This window comes from Oncorhynchus nerka, linkage group LG2 (assembly GCF_034236695.1).
Source record: "Oncorhynchus nerka isolate Pitt River linkage group LG2, Oner_Uvic_2.0, whole genome shotgun sequence".
Taxonomy (NCBI): Eukaryota; Metazoa; Chordata; class Actinopteri; order Salmoniformes; family Salmonidae; genus Oncorhynchus; species Oncorhynchus nerka.
In genome coordinates, this window is record NC_088397.1 from 75,298,773 (window position 1) to 75,316,424 (window position 17,652).

Genomic DNA, 17,652 nt, shown 5'->3' on the forward strand with positions numbered 1-17,652 from the left:
CTGCCAGAACCGCCATTCAGCCAGGAGCTGCCAGAGCAGCCAGTCAGCCAGGATCTGCCAGAGTCGTCAGCCAGTACGGAGCTGCCCCTCTGTCCCGAGCTGCCCCTCTGTCCCGAGCTGCCCCTCTGTCCAGAGCTGCCCCTCTGTCCCAAGCTGCCCCTCTGTCCCGAGCTGCCCCTCAGTCCAGTGGGGTCCTTTAGAAGGGTCGCCGTGGTTAGCAGGCCACGGAAGCGGACAATGTGGCGGACTAAGACTATGGTGAAGTGGGGGCCACGTCCAGCACCAGAGCCGCCACCGCGGACAGATGCCCACCCAGACCCTCCCCAATAGGTTCAGGTTTTGCGGCCGGAGTCCGCACCTTGGGGGGGGGGGGGTACTGTCACAACCTGACCATAGTTTGCTTTGTATGTTTCTATGTTTTGTTTGGTCAGGGTGTGATCTGAGTGGGCATTCTATGTTGTGTGTCTAGTTTGTCTGTTTCTGTGTTTGGCCTGATATGGTTCTCAATCAGAGGCAGGTGTTAGTCATTGTCTCTGATTGGGAACCATATTTAGGTAGCCTGTTTGGTGTTGGGTTTTGTGGGTGGTTGTCTCCTGTGTCAGTGTTTGTACCACACGGGACTGGTTTCGGGTTTTCACATTTATTGTTTTGTAGTTTGTTCATGTATAGTTTTCCTTATTAAAAAACCATGAACTTCAACCACGCTGTGTATTGGTCCGCCTCTCCTTCGACGGAAGAATCCCGTTACTGTTAGTCACATGTCTGTGTTTTTTGTCTCAGTTGTTGAATCTTGTTATGTTCATACAAATATGCATACATGTTAAGTTTGCTGAAAATAAACGCAGTTGACAGTGAGAGGACGCTTCTTTTTTTGCTGAGTTTATATATATATACTATATATATAAATATAAATATATATATATAGGGGGGTGACCTCCCCTCTCCCTTCTAATGACCATCTCATTCTATAGGTCTTTATCCCATCACTGTGATGCTGGGACACGCCCAGATCCACAGTGGAATTTAGAATTCACTCTTCCTTCTGAAACACATTCAGAACCACAGATATAATTTTACACAGCTTTCCCCTCAGGACATCAATACAGAGATATTATTACACAACACTTCTCCCTCCGAACTCTTGGAATGTGTTTGTCCCTGTAACAGGGCCTGGCTTGTCCTGCTATTCTTAACAGAGCAGCTTTGTCTCATATTGTAGTTTTTATAACGTTTTGTTTTAATTTGAGGGAGACTCTGAAGAGGTCCATGATATAAGCGCCCTGGTATGGTGGACCAGATGTCATGTCCCTTCAGAGTAAACAGAAACAGTCAGTGATTGTGTATATTACATATCGTACATTAGTTATTTTAGTGTTGGTATTTTTTGTTCAACACCCCAAAGCCACCAGCACCCCTCCTTCTGTCCTCCCAGCCGGTGTGTCTCTCTAAATGTCTTTGACCCACTCTGGACTAGAGGTCGACCGATTAATCGGAATGGCCGATTTAATAGGGCCGATTTCAAGTTTTCATAACAATCGGAAATCTGTATTTTTGAACAACGATTTGGCCAATTTTTTTGGTATTTTCTTTTTTACACCTTTATTTAACTAGACAAGTCAGTGACGGCCTAGGAACAGTGGGTTAACTGCCTTGTTCAGGCTCAGAACGACAGATTGTTACCTTGTCAGCTCGGGGATTCAAACTTGCAATCTTACAGTTAACTAGTCCAACGCTCTAACCACCTGCCTCTCATTGCACTCCACGAGGATCCTACCTGTTAAGCGAATGCAGTAAGAAGGCAAGGTAAGTTGCTAGCTAGCATTAAACTAATCTTATAAAAAACAGTCAATCAATCATAATCGCTAGTTAACTACACATGGTTGATATTACTAGTTTATCTAGCGTGTCCTGCGTTGCATATATTCGATGCGGTGGGCATTCGCGGAAAAAGGACTGTCGTTGCTCCAACATGTACCTAACCATAAACATCAATGCCTTTCTTAAAATCAATACACAGAAGTATATATTTTTAAACCTGCATATTTAGCTAAAAGAAATCCAGGTTAGCAGGCAATATTAACCAGGTGAAATTGTGTCACTTCTCTTGCGTTCATTGCACGCAGAGTCAGGGTATATGCGATAATAATAAACGTTTTGTTTTCGAAATTATAGTTTCGGGATTCGACCATATTCATTCAGTATTGTTGTAATTGTCATTATTACAAATAAATATAAAAAATCAGCCAATTAATCGTTATAGTCTTTTTTTGGTCCTCCAATAATCTGTATCTGTATCAGAGTTGAAAAATCATAATCGGTCGACCTCTACTCTGGACAGATACGTCCATATTACAGCTTTATAGGGCTGTTTGGTTTTAGTGCATCTTTATCCAACTAACACTCTCTTTATGTGTCTCTCTCTCTCTCTGTGTGTGTGTCTCTCAATCTCTCTCGCTTGCTATATTTTCTATTTCCCCATTACTCTTAACTTGCTTGGTTACCAGATACACACACCTCAAGGGTACGATGGACATTTTTTCTTTCTTCAGTGAGGTTGGTTGGTAGACTCAGTGGCTCCTTTAGTAACCGGAACCAGAGAGCCTGAGGGTCAGACATACCGCTATACCCAAAACAGATGTCTCTTCATCACATCACACAGCTGCTTCAGCTGCTCTGCAGGAAATTCATTGCCTGAATCGGTAAACGTTCTCTTTTGGGTTCTATTCACAGCGAAACTGGAATATGATGTATTTGCAGAAATTACTAAAATAATTTAACATTTCACAATTTACAGAAGACTGTTAGTCCCCTAATATAATCCCTACGTTGCCTAGACTTTAGCTCAGTGGGCCAAAGTGGTCTTGAGGCTCATGGACGACCAAGGTTTGATAGTGGTCCTGCAGAGCTATCTTCTGTTCACATCCTATTTGGGATGTAAAAGACACAGGCCCAGAAATCACACACATATCATCAAGAAGTGTGTTTGACTGAGTCTGGGCCATGTCCCAGATGTGTTCCATACCCACACATTTACACGTTTTCACACTTATGCATGTACGCACACACACATACATGCACACCTGCACATTTTTACATACACATGTATGCACACACACACACACACACACACACACACACACACACACACACACACACACACACACACACACACACACACACACACACAGACTGATGTTGGTGGTGAAAAGCCTCTCAGAGTGGCAGAAACATTAAACAGTGTAACCATGGGAACTATTCCTGCCTGATTGATAATGCCAAATCATAGAAATGCATTGAATAGAACATGAAAGATTCTGAATAGAACAACACTCAATGGGAATCACCATTCTACACACCCACATTCTATGCTAGACTAGTGCATATTGAAATGGCGCCCTCTAGCCGCAATAAGAGGGAGGGCCCTGGTGTATGATTAAATCAGAAACACATCTGATTCACACAGTGAGGATGGTGTTTTTTGTTGTTGAATTTAAACATTTTGATAACCTTTTGAGGGTTGAGCTAAAATATCTGGTGGTGACTCATGGAGTTGCAGGACTGACAATGGCAAGTGTTTTATGCTTGGATTGGCTTTCTTTAGCTGAAGATGTGCTGGAACTTTGCAATTCCATGGTAACAGAATGATGCTGAACACAGATTTCTCTCTGAAAAAAATGTATGTTAAAAAACAAACAATGATTGCAAAGTTAAACAAACCATACAACGTTATGCACAAAGACTACTTTTAACCATTTCTGCACTGTTTTTCAAGTAAATGTGTTTTTGTAAAATTTCTAAATGTTTTTGGATTTTTTTTTAAATGTGTTTTTGGAAATTGTTAAGTCATCCTTGTGCATAGGTTTGTGTTCTGTTCTATGGTTTGTGTAACTTTGCCATTGTTGGTTTAGTTGACATTCATTTTTTAAAGAGAAACATCTGTCTCAGGATCATTCTGCTACAGTGGAATCGCCCATTTAGAACAGAGTAAAGTTGGACAGCAGCAGAGAGAAAGCAGAGGTCTGGACAGACTGTAGAACTCATAGAACTTAGTTGAACTGGAACCATAAGGACTGGAAATCATCCAGAAGACATCGCACTGCTCAGATATGAGGCAGCTCTGTCTTTCTGCAACACAGCAGTTAGGAGAGAATTACATCTGGATTGCATGTGTGTCTTTATATGTCAGTGCACGTGTTCTAACATCAGATCAGAGACAGTTATCTGTCTGTTGATGATGTATGACCTCATCAGCTGTATATGAGCAGACTGCTGGTGATTTAGTGCTACCACTCACATACTGTACACACCCAACTATCTGACAGTGCTGATGGAGAGAGTGGGAGGGTTGGCTGGGGTACATATGGAGGGGAATGGGAGACTGAGGAGAGAGTGGAGGAGATAACGGTGGGGATGTAGGCAGTACAGTTTTGGAGGGTCTGGGCAGGGGAATAGGTACCACATGGAGAGAGCGAGAGAGAGAGAGAAAGAGGGGAGGAGAGAGTGAGAGAGGAAAGAGAGAGAGGTTTTAATTTAAAGTAGGCAGACAGCCATAACTTCACTCTTTGTCTGCCTGGAGAAAAACTATGGACTTGGTCCTTTCACATTGGCTCTTTCTCAGCCTGCACTGGCTCTCCTTCACTGTATACTGTTATATTTTATGACTTTTCCCTCTATCACTCTGTCTCTTGTAATCACAAGGTTGCTGGTTTAAGTCTTGTTCCAGCTGTTACCTCTCAATCGTTACACATATGGGTAAAACTCTGAAAATGAGCATGGGCCATACTTGGTTACTGTACTAAACTTGAATGAATGTTTTTGGTGTGAAAAGTGAATATTGCATGGTACTGTTGCTGTCGACCTACACTCCCCTACGTATGTATATATTTTTTCTCCATTTTTTATTTGTCTCTATACACCATATCATATATTTATTATGAGGGGACAGTACCTCATAGGCATTGAGGAGTACACCACATCAGTCACTGGCTTCATCAATAAGTGCATTCATGACGTCGTCTCCACAGTGACTGTACGCACATACCCCAAACAGAAGCGATGGATTACAGGCAACATCTTTTCCCAGCTAAAGGGTTGAGCTGCCGCTTTCAAGGAGCGGGACTCTAACCTGGACGCTTATAAGAAATCCTGCTATACCCTCCGACGAACCATCAAACAGGCAAAGCGCCAATACAGGACTAAGATTGAATCGTATCACACCGCCTTCGACACTAGTCGGATGTGGCAGGGCTTGCAAACTATTGAAGAGTACAAAGGGAAGCGCAGCCGCGAGCTGCCCAGTGACATAAACCTACCAGACAAGCTAAATCACTTATATGCTTACACCTATGTAAGAATGCTATTCATTGACTACAGCTCAGCATTCAACACCATAGTGCCCTCAAAGCTCATCACTAAGCTAAGGACCCTGGGACTAAACACCTCCCTCTGAAATTGGATCCTGGACTTCCTGAAGGGCCGCCCCCAGGTGGTAAGGGTAGGGAACAACACATCTACACGCTGACCCTCAACACGGGGGCCCCTCAGGGGTGCCTGCTCAGTCCCCTACTCTACTCACCATTCACTCATGACTGCATGGCCAGGCATGACTCCAACACCATCATCAACTTTGCAGATGACACACCAGTGGTAGGCCTGATTACCGACAACGATGAGACGGTCAGGAGGTCAGAGGCCTGGCCGTGTGGTGCCAGGACAATAACCTATCCCTCAACTTGCTCAAGACAAAGGAGATGAATGTGGACTACAGGAAAAGGACGACCGAGCACTCCCCATTCTCATCGATGGGGCTGTAGTGGAACAGGTTGAGAGCTTCAAATTCCTTGGTGTCCACATCACCAACAAACTATCACGGTCTAAACACACTAAGAGAGTTGTGAAGAGGGCACAACAAAGCCTACTGCCCCTCAGGAGACTGAAAAGATTTGGCATGGGTCCACAGATCCTCAAAAGGTTCTACAGCTGCACCATCAAGAGCATCCTGACTGGTTGCATCACTGCCTGGTATGGCAACTGCTCGGCCTCCGACCGCAAGGCACTACAGAGGGTGGTGCGAACGGCCCAGTACATCACTGGGGCCAAGCTTCCAGCCATCCAGGACCTCTACACCAGGCGGTGTCAGAGGAAGGCCCTAAAAATTGTCAAAGACTTCAGCCACCCTAGTCATAGACTATTCTCTCTGCTACCGCACGGCAAGCTGTACTGGAGCGCCAAGTCTAGGTCCAAAAGGCTTCTTAACAACCTCTACCCCCAAGTCATAAGACTCCTGAACATCTAATCAAAGGGCTACTCAGACCCCTCTTTTACGCTGCTGAAACTCTCTGTTTCTAATCTATGCATAGTCACTTTAACTCTACCTACATGAACATATTACCTCAATTGCCTCAACTAACCGGTGCCGCCGCATATTGAGTCTGTACCGGTACCCCCTGATTATAGCCTCGCTTATAATTTTACTGCTGCAGTTTAATTATTTGTTACTTATATTTTCTATTTTCTATTTTACTTAAAACATATTTTCTTGAAGCATTGTTGGTTAAGGGCTTGTAAGTAAACATTTCACTGTAAGGTCTACCTGTTGTATTCGGCGCATGTGACAAATACAATTTGATTTGATTTGACATAATGGCACCTTTTATTTAATGGTAGTTTCATACATATCTGATTTACCATTTGAAAATTAAAGCACTTTATATATTTAGTTCCACCATTTGAAGATGTCATAAGTATTTGACTACTTCAAGTTTAGATGCATTTAGCTTATAGTTTGCTTTGGTTGTGTTTCAGATTATATTTTGTCCAATAGGAAGTGAATGGTGAATGCTGTATTATGTCATTTTGGAGTACATTTTTATTGTAAGTAAGAATAAAATATGTTTGTGAACACCTCTACATGAATGTGGATACTACCACGATTATGGATAATGGCTCGAGGGCGCCAGGCTGCCCATCATTACGCATACCTGTCACCTTCGTTATGCGCATCAGCGCTTCATTGGACACACCTGTACTTGCCTTCCCTATATCTGTCTGTTGTAATGTTTTTCATGTCCAGACTCTGTCCTGTCCTGTTTCATGTCTGTTTATTAATTAAACGTTCACTCCCTGTACTTGCTTCTCATCTCCAAGCGTCTGTCCTTACAGAATGATGACAACCAATATTGGAAGCATCAGGATCAATTTTTTTGTTTTTGTTGGTGATGTTGGGTCCGGGTGCCGTTGCCGATGGAACCGGGGGTGCTTCAGCTGGCTCGTTGGGCTTCCATGCCTCCGCTGGCTCGTTGGGCTTCCATGCCTTAGCTGGCTCGTTGGGCTTCCATGCCTCCGCTGGCTCGTTGGGCTTCCATGCCTTAGCTGGCTCGTTGGGCTTCCATGCCTCCGCTGGCTCGTTGGGCTTCCATGCCTTAGCTGGCTCGTTGGGCTTCCATGCCTTAGCTGGCTCGTTGGGCTTCCATGCCTTAGCTGGCTCGTTGGGCTTCCATGCCTTAGCTGGCTCGTTGGGCTTCCATGCCTTAGCTGGCTCGTTGGGCTTCCATGCCTCAGCTGGCTCGTTGGGCTTCCATGCCTCAGCTGGCTCGTTGGGCTTCCATGCCTCAGCTGGCTCGTTGGGCTTCCATGCCTCCGCTGGCTCGTTGGGCTTCCATGCCTTAGCTGGCTCGTTGGGCTTCCATGCCTCAGCTGGCTCGTTTGAGCTTCCATGCCTCAGCTGGCTCGTTGGGCTTCCATGCCTCAGCTGGCTCGTTGGGCTTCCATGCCTCCGCTGGCTCGTTGGGCTTCCATGCCTCCGGCTGGCTCCATGCCTCCGCTTGGGGCTTCCATGCCTCAGCTGGCTCGTTGGGCTTCCATGCCTCAGCTGGCTCGTTGGGCTTCCATGCCTCAGCTGGCTCGTTGGGCTTCCATGCCTCAGCTGGCTCGTTGGGCTTCCATGCCTTAGCTGTCTCGTTGGGCTTCCATGCCTTAGCTGGCTCGTAGGGCTTCCATTCCTTAGCTGGCTTGAAAGGTTTCCTGGCATCGTTTGGAAGGCCGGAAGGCTCCCACTCCTCAGCGGGAACGTCAGGCTTTCACGCCTCAGCCCGGCTCGTCAGGCTCCTACGCCTCAGCCCGGCTCATCAGGCTCCTACGCCTCAGCCGGCTCGTCAGACTCTCACGCCTCAGCCGGATCATCAGGCTCTCATGCCTCATACCCCCCCCAAAAATGCTAACCTCCCCTGTTATTGGTAATGGTGAGAGGTTAGCATGCTTTGTTGTAGCCTCTAACATTCTCCCTCATCATTGTCAATGATTCATTAATTATATTTTTAATCATGGCATTATCAGGATTGATTTAGAAGTGTTCAGAAACATGTTATCTACCACTTAGAAAGAAAATTCCTCCAGTCACCATTCACCATTCAGTTCTTTTTGGGCAACACATGATCTGAAACCCAACCAAAACAAACTGCAAATGCACCCAAAGAGTTTGTAGCGACCACAAGCTTTATGTAGTCATTGAGTGATAAGAATATGTCACAAATGCTACATTTGATGATATACAACAAGTGGAATTTGTCCAAATACTTATGACATCTTCAAATGGGGGGACTGTAAAGTGCTTTGATTTCTAAACAGTAAATCATATACAGTAAGAAGTTTACATACACTTAGGTTGGAGTTATTAAAACTTGCTTTTCAACCACTACACAAATTCATTGTAAACTAACTATAGTTTTGGCAAGTCGGTTAAGACATCTACTTTGTGCATGACACAAGTAATTTTTCTAACAATTGTTTACAGACAGATTATTTCACTTATAATTCACTGTATCACAATTCCAGTGGGTCAGAAGTTTACATACGCTAAGTTGACTGTGCCTTTAAACAGCTTGGAAAATTCCAGAAAATTATGTCATGGCTCTAAAAGCTTCTAATAGGCTAATTGACATAATTTGAGCCAAATGGAGGTGAACCTATGGATGTATTTCAAGGTCTACCTTCAAACTCAGTGCCTCTTTTCTTGACATCATGGGAAAATCAAAATAAATCAGCCAAGACCTCTTTAGACCTCCACAAGTCTGTTTCATCCTTGGGAGCAAATTCCAAACGCCTGAAGGTACCACGTTCATCTGTACAAACAATAGTACGCAGGTATAAACACCATGGGACCACGCAGCCGTCACACCGCTCAGGAAGGAGACGCGTTCTGTCTCCTAGAGATGAACGTACTTTGGTGCGAAAAGTGCAAATCAATCCCAGAACAACAGCAAAGGACCTTGTGAAGATGCTGGAGGAGACAGGTACAAAGTATCTATATCCACAGTTAAACAAGTCCTATATCGACTTAACCTGAAAGGCCGCTCAGCAAGGAAGAAGCCACTGCTCCAAAACCGCCACAAAAAGCCAGACTACAGTATGCAACTGCACATGGGGACAAAGATCGTACCTTTTGGAGAAATGTCCTCTAGTCTGATGAAACAAAAATTGAACTGTTTGGCCATAATGACCATCGTTATGTTTGGAGGGAAAAGGGGGAGGCTTGTAAGCCGAAGAACACCATCCTAACCGTGAAGCACGGGGTGGCAGCATCATGTTGTTGGGGTGCTTTATTGCAGGAGGGACTGGTGCACTTCACAAAATAGATGGCATCAAGAGGAGGAAAATTATGTGGATATATTGAAGCAACATCTCAACACATCGGTCAGGAAGTTAAAGCTTGGTCGCAAATGGGTCCTTCAAATGGACAATGACCCCAAGCATGCTTCGAAAGTTGTGGCAAAATGGCTTAAGGACAACAAAGTCAAGGTATTGGAGTGGCAATCACAAAGCCCTGACCTCAATCCTATGTGTGGGCAGAACTGAAAAAGCGTGTGCGAGCAAGGAGGCCTACAAACCTCACTCAGTTACACCAGCTCTGTCAGGAGGAATGGGCCAAAATTCACCCAATTTATTGTGGGAAACTTGTGGAAGGCTACCCAAAACATTTGACCCAAGTTAAACAATTTAAAGGCAATGCTACCAAATACTAATTGAGTGTATGTAAACTTCTGACCCACTGGGAATGTGATGAAAGAATTAAAAGCTGAATTAAATTATTCTCTCTACTATTATTCTGACATTTCACATTCTTAAAATAAAGTGGTGATCCTAACTGACCTAAGAAAGGAATTTTTACTCGGATTACAGTTTTTTACAATCACTTTGCCACTAATTTCAGAACCTTGTGGTCATTTTTCAAAACTCTGGACACAAAACTCAAAACGGTCATCACTTGTAACACAGGCTGCCCAATGTTCAAAACATTGCATTGTGCATTCATATTGTTAAAGAAACCTTGCACTTGCAGAATCATTGATTCAAGTAACTTATTTATCATGAAATACCATAGTAACATTCATTTAGATCACACACACACAAGATACTGATAGTTTCACTGTGTAGTTGTTCGTACAGTCATTAAATATTGTAGTACAAAATATGTGATACATGTTTCATCATGCTGCTACATGTAAATACATCAATGTGAAAGGACTAGTAGAGAGAACTACAGACACAGTAGAATCATTGAACAAAATATGAAATTTATTGATGAAATGCAAAAATAATTAGCTACAATTTTTTTTTAACTACAGTAAAATGTCAGCTGCAGTGTTCCTCACCTGGCTTACTGTAAAAAACAAAACAAAGGATTGATTACTGTACTTCTATATTTCCATCCACCCTGTCTTGTGGATTTGGCCACAGGTTCTCATCCACATCACAATGTTTTCATTAGCCAAACATCTTGGGAAGAATCTTCGGGCATGGCGAATCCAGGCCTGACACTGGTCTGCCGTGATGTCATTGTGTGCATCATCCATGGCCTGGAGAAGGGCGGCATGTTCATGAGGGCGCCTACAATATACGTTCCACCTCCATATGGAGAAAAATGTATATCGGGTTAAAAGGAGAGTATGGGGTAAGTACAGGGTGGTAAATTGTGGTTGGGCCTGAAACCATGCTTGCACCATTTGAGAATGGTATGATTGTTGATGCCACACATGGTGATTCCGGCATCTCAGAAACAGCTTCCCTCCTGGGATTTTTGCGCACTACAGTCTCTAGAGTTTTCAGAGAATGGTGCGATAAACAAAACACATTCAGTAAGCGGCATTTCTGTGGGCAAAAACACCTTGTTATTGAGAGAGGTCAGAGGATAATGTACAGACTCATTCAAGCCAACAGAAAGGCCACAAATCCTCAAATAACAGCTGTTTAAAACAGTGGTGTGCAGAATGGCATCTCTTAACATACAACACCATGAATAATTCAGGCTGTTGTGGAAGCAAAAGTGGGTCCTACCCAGTACTAGATAGGTGTACCTAATAAAGTGGCTGGTGAGTGTACAGTGATGTCAAATCTGAAAACATGGTCTGGAAAAGTGTTATATGGGACCATAGAAACAGTGTCTGATAAAGAATGATGATGAAATATTACATCCATAGATAATGTAGTCCAATTGGTTCATGTTCCACGGTAATTGATGTCAATGGATCTCGTTATCCTGAAACTTTCATGATCTAAACATGGAATATTGTTCATCAGTTTCCATAAAACTATGCATTAAGAGTAACGCAACAGTTACTTATCATTTTGAGCAGTTGTATCAATTGATAGTTAGATCATTGTAATGAAATGAATAGACAGTTATTTCAGATGTAATGTGTGAATTGCATTTTGAAATGGTAATACTTGGATGTCAAGTTGTGTCATTTAGAACAGGTGATTTTAGTTCAATGAACAAATTATCTTAGTTTTATGTGTATTGTATCCAAGCAATTGGAAAAAGTGTTAGAGTTTTGAAAAATGTGCATTTTGATCATTGGTTGTGAGTTTTGTGTCTAGAGTTTTGAAAAATGACATCAAGGTTCCGAATTGTGAAAAACTGATTTTAAATGTATTTGGCGAAGGTGTATGTGAACTTCCGACTTCAACTGTACGTGTGAAAATGCCTTCAAATTAAAGGTGGCATTCGGTACTGTCAACTCATATGAAACATTACATCTTGTGTCATGTATTGTCATGTTATGTCTTGTTCCTGTTCTTTCTCTTCACTTCGTTTCCCCCTGCTGGTCGTATTAGGTTACCTTCTCTCCCTTTCCTTCCCCCAGCTGTTCCTCATCTCCTCTAACTACCTCGTTTACTCTCTCCCACCTGTTCCCTTTTTTCCCTCTGATTAGGTCTCTATTTCTCTCTCTGTTTCTGCTTCTGTCTTTGTCAGATTCTCGTTTGCTTCACCCTTGTCCCGTCCTGTCGTAATCTGCCTCTTCATCAGATGCTACGTGTGATCAGGTACCTCTGTCCTCTACAACCCGCGCCTACCCGGAGAGACCAGCAGTCTGTTGCCGCTAACCCTGCTATTCTCCTCTGCTGCTAGAAGGGGACTCTCCTGTAAAGATCAGAGGACTTTATGATTTATTTGTCGCCCTCTCTGCGGGTTGTCTATTTTGTCAACCAATACATCAGAAGAGGATTTATGTCTTCCCTGTGTTTGGACATTAAAAGACTCTGTTTCTGTTAAACCGCTTTTGGGTCCTCACTCACCTGCACAACAGAAGAATCTGACCAAGAATGGACCCAGCGACTTCGGATCCTCTCCACTCAGCCGTCGAGATCCAGGGAGCGATGCTAGGCAGACACGAGCAGGAATTGTCTGCTGCTCGACATGCCGTTGAGACCCTGGCCGCCCAAGTCTCCGACCTCTCGAAACATATTCACCATCTCCGCCTCGATCCACCGGCTACTTCCAGGGCTTCCGAGTCTCCGGAGCCCAGAATTAATAACCCGCCGTGTTACTCTGGGGAGCCCACTGAATGCCGCTCGTTCCTCACCCAGTGTGATATTGTGTTTTCTCTCCAGCCCAACACGTACTCCAGGGGCACAGCTCGTATCGCCTACGTCATATCTCTCCTTACTGGACGGGCTCGTGAGTGGGGCACGGCAATCTGGGAGGTGAGGGCTGAGTGTACTAACCAGTATCAGAACTTTAAGGAGGAGATGATACGGGTTTTTGATCGTTCAGTTTTTGGGAAAGAAGCTTCCAGGGCCCTGTCTTCCCTATGTCAAGGTAATCGATCCATAACTGATTACTCTATAGAGTTTCGCACTCTTGCTGCCTCCAGTGACTGGAACGAGCCGGCTTTGCTCGCTCGTTTTCTGGAGGGTCTCCGCGCGGAGGTAAAGGATGAGATTCTCTCCCGGGAGGTTCCTTCCAGCGTGGATTCCTTGATTGAACTCGCTATTCGCATAGAACGACGGGTTGATCTTCGTCACTGAGCTCGTGGAAGGGAGCTCGCGTTATCCGTTGCCCCCCTCTCCGCATCACTACCATCTTCCTCCACTGGCTCAGGTGCTGAGCCTATGCAGTTGGGGGGTATTCGCATCTCGACTAAGGAGAGGGAATGGAGAATCACCAACCGCCTCTGTCTCTATTGCGGTTCCGCTGGTCATTTTGTCATTTCATGTCCAGTAAAAGCCAGAGCTCATCAGTAAGCGGAGGGCTACTGGTGAGCGCTACTACTCAGGTCTCTCCTTCAAGATCCTGTACTACCTTGTCGGTCCATCTACGCTGGACCGGTTCGGCAGCTTCCTGCAGTGCCTTGATAGACTCTGGGGCGGAGGGCTGTTTTATGGACGAAGCCTGGGCTCGGGAACATGACATTCCTCTCAGACAGTTATGGGAGCCCACGGCCTTGTTCGCCTTGGATGGTAGTCCTCTCCCCAGGATTCAGCGTGAAACGCTACCTTTAACCCTCACTGTCTCTGGTAATCATAGCGAAACCATTTATTTTTAAATTTTTCGTTCACCTTTTACACCTGTTGTTTTGGGCCATCCCTGGCTAGTGTGTCATAATCCTTCTATTAATTGGTCTAGTAATTCTATCCTCTCCTGGAACGTCTCTTGTCATGTGAAGTGTTTAATGTCTGCTATCCCTCCTGTTTCCTCTGTCTCTTCTTCACAGGAGGAGCCTGGTGATTTGACAGGGGTGCCGGAGGAATATCACGATCTGCGCACAGTGTTCAGTCGGTCCAGGGCCACCTCCCTTCCTCCGCACCGGTCGTATGATTGTAGTATTGATCTCCTTCCGGGAACCACTCCCCCCCGGGGTAGACTATACTCTCTGTCGGCTCCCGAACGTAAGGCTCTCGAAGATTATTTGTCTGTAGCTCTCGACGCCGGTACCGTAGTCCCTTCCTCCTCTCCCGCCGGAGCGGGGTTTTTTTGTTAAGAAAAGGACGGGACCCTGCGCCCCTGCGTGGATTATCGAGGGCTGAATGACATAACGGTTAAGAATCGTTATCCGCTTCCCCTTATGTCTTCAGCCTTCGAGATCCTGCAGGGAGCCAGGTTTTTCACTAAGTTGGACCTTCGTAACGCTTACCATCTCGTGCGCATCAGGGAGGGGGACGAGTGGAAAACGGCGTTTAACACTCCGTTAGGGCACTTTGAATACCGGGTTCTGCCGTTCGGCCTCGCTAACGCTCCAGCTGTCTTTCAGGCATTAGTGAATGATGTACTGAGAGACATGCTGAACATCTTTGTTTTCGTTTACCTTGACGATATCCTGATTTTTTCACCGTCACTCCAGATTCATGTTCAGCACGTTCGACGTGTCCTCCAGCGCCTTTTAGAGAATTGTCTTTGTGTGAAGGCTGAGAAGTGCTCTTTTCATGCCTCCTCCGTCACATTTCTCGGTTCTGTTATTTCCGCTGAAGGCATTAAGATGGATCCCGCTAAGGTCCAAGCTGTCAGCGATTGGCCCGTCCCTAAGTCACGTGTCGAGCTGCAGCGCTTTCTCGGCTTCGCGGATTTCTATCGTCGTTTCATCCGTAATTTCGGTCAGGTGGCAGCTCCTCTCACAGCCCTTACTTCTGTCAAGACGTGCTTTAAGTGGTCCGTTTCTGCCCAGGGAGCTTTTGATCTCCTCAAGAAGCGTTTTACATCCACACCTATCCTTGTTACACCTGACGTCTCTAGACAGTTCATTGTCGAGGTTGACGCGTCAGAGGTGGGCGTGGGAGCCATTCTTTCCCAGCGCTCCCATTCTGACGACAAGGTCCACCCTTGCGAGTATTTTTCTCATCGCCTGTCGCCGTCGGAACGTAACTATGATGTGGGAAACAGCGAACTGCTCGCCATCCGCTTAGCCCTAGGCGAATGGCGACAGTGGTTGGAGGGGGTGACCGTTCCTTTTGTCGTTTGGACTGACCATAGGAACCTTGAGTACATCCGTTCTGCCAAACGACTTAATGCGCGTCAGGCTCGTTGGGCGCTGTTTTTCGCTCGTTTCGAGTTCGTTATTTCTTATCGTCCGGGCTCTAAGAACACCAAGCCTGATGCTTTATCCCGTCTCTTCAGTTCTTCAGTAGCCTCCACCGACCCCGAGGGGATTCTCCCTGAGGGGCGTGTTGTCGGGTTGACTGTCTGGGGAATTGAGAGGCAGGTAAAGCAAGCACTCACTCACACTCCGTCACCGCGCGCTTGTCCTAGGAACCTTCTTTTCGTTCCCGTTCTTACTCGTCTGGCCGTTCTTCAGTGGGCTCACTCTGCCAAGTTAGCCGGCCACCCCGGCGTTCGGGGTACGCTTGCTTCTATTCGCCAGCGTTTTTGTTGGCCCACTCAGGAGCGTGACACGCGTCGTTTCGTGGCTGCTTGTTCGGACTGCGCGCAGACTAAGTCCGGTAACTCCCCTCCTGCCGGCCGTCTCAGACCGCTTTCCATTCCCTCTCGACCGTGGTCTCACATCGCCTTAGACTTTATTACCGGACTGCCTTCGTCAGCGGGGAAGACTGTTATTCTAACGGTTGTCGATAGGTTCTCTAAGGCGGCTCATTTTATTCCCCTCGCTAAGCTTCCTTCTGCTAAAGAGACGGCACAAATCATCATTGAGAATGTTTTCAGAATTCATGGCCTTCCGTCAGACGCCGTTTCGGACAAGGGTCCGCAATTCACGTCTCAATTTTGGAGGGAGTTTTGCCGTTTGATTGGGGCTTCCGTCAGTCTCTCTTCCGGTTTTCACCCCCAGTCTAACGGTCAAGCAGAACGGGCCAATCAGACTATTGGTCGCATCTTACGCAGTCTTTCTTTTCGTAACCCTGCGTCTTGGGAAGAACAGCTCCCCTGGGCAGAATACGCTCACAACTCGCTTCCTTCGTCTGCGACCGGGCTATCTCCTTTTCAGAGTAGCCTCGGGTACCAGCCTCCTCTGTTCTCGTCCCAGCTCGCTGAGTCCAGAGTCCCCTCCGCTCAGGCTTTTGTCCAACGTTGTGAGCGCACCTGGAAGAGGGTCAGGTCTGCACTTTGCCGTTATAGGGCAATGACTGTGAGAGCCGCTAATAAGCGTAGGACTAAGAGTCCTAGATATTGTCGCGGTCAGAGAGTATGGCTCTCCACTCAAAACCTTCCCCTTAAGACAGCTTCTCGCAAGTTGACCCCGCGGTTCATTGGTCCGTTCCGTATTTCTCAGGTCATTAATCCTGTCGCAGTGCGACTTCTTCTTCCGCGACATCTTCGTCGCGTCCACCCGGTCTTCCATGTCTCCTGTGTTAAGCCTTTTCTTCGCGCCCCCGTTCGTCCCCCCCCCCCCCCCCATCCTTGTCGAGGGCGCACCTATCTACAGGGTCCGTAAGATTTTGGACATGCGTCCTCGGGGCCGTGGTCATCAGTACCTAGTGGATTGGGAGGGGTACGGTCCTGAGGAAAGGAGTTGGGTTCCATCTCGGGACGTGCTGGACCGTTCGCTGATCGATGATTTCCTCCGTTGCCGCCAGGTTTCCTCCTCGAGTGCGCCAGGAGGCGCTCGGTGAGTGGGGGGGTACTGTCATGTATTGTCATGTTATGTCTTGTTCCTGTTCTTTCTCTTCACTTCGTTTCCCCCCTGCTGGTCGTATTAGGTTACCTTCTCTCCCTTTCCTTCCCCCAGCTATTCCTCATCTCCTCTAACTACCTCGTTTACTCTCTCCCACCTGTTCCCTTTTTTCCCTCTGATTAGGTCTCTATTTCTCTCTCTGTTTCTGCTTCTGTCTTTGTCAGATTCTCGTTTGCTTCACCCTTGTCCCGTCCTGTCATAATCTGCCTCTTCATCAGATGCTACGTGTGATCAGGTACCTCTGTCCTCTACAACCCGCGCCTACCCGGAGAGACCAGCAGTCTGTTGCCGCTAACCCTGCTATTCTCCTCTGCTGCTAGAAGGGGACTCTCCTGTAAAGATCAGAGGACTTTATGATTTAGTTGTCGCCCTCTCTGCGGGTTGTCTATTTTGTCAACCGATACATCAGAAGAGGATTTATGTCTTCCCTGTGTTTGGACATTAAAAGACTCTGTTTCTGTTAAACCGCTTTTGGGTCCTCACTCACCTGCACAACATCTTGAATCCGAAATGCTGGAGTATAGAAACAGATTTAAGATTTTAGCTTCACTGAATAAAGAAGTAGGTGAGTGCTTGTGGTTGTTTGACAGAGTAACTTATTCTAGTGGTTAGTTGGCTCTCATTGGCTGCCTGCTGGTGAAAAGACTGAAAGAACCTGGCCAAGAGACAATGGAAGGTTTCCTCATTTCAAGCTTTTGTTTATGGAAAAGCCATTAGCGTGTGTGTGTGTATGTGTGTGTGTGTATGTGTGTGT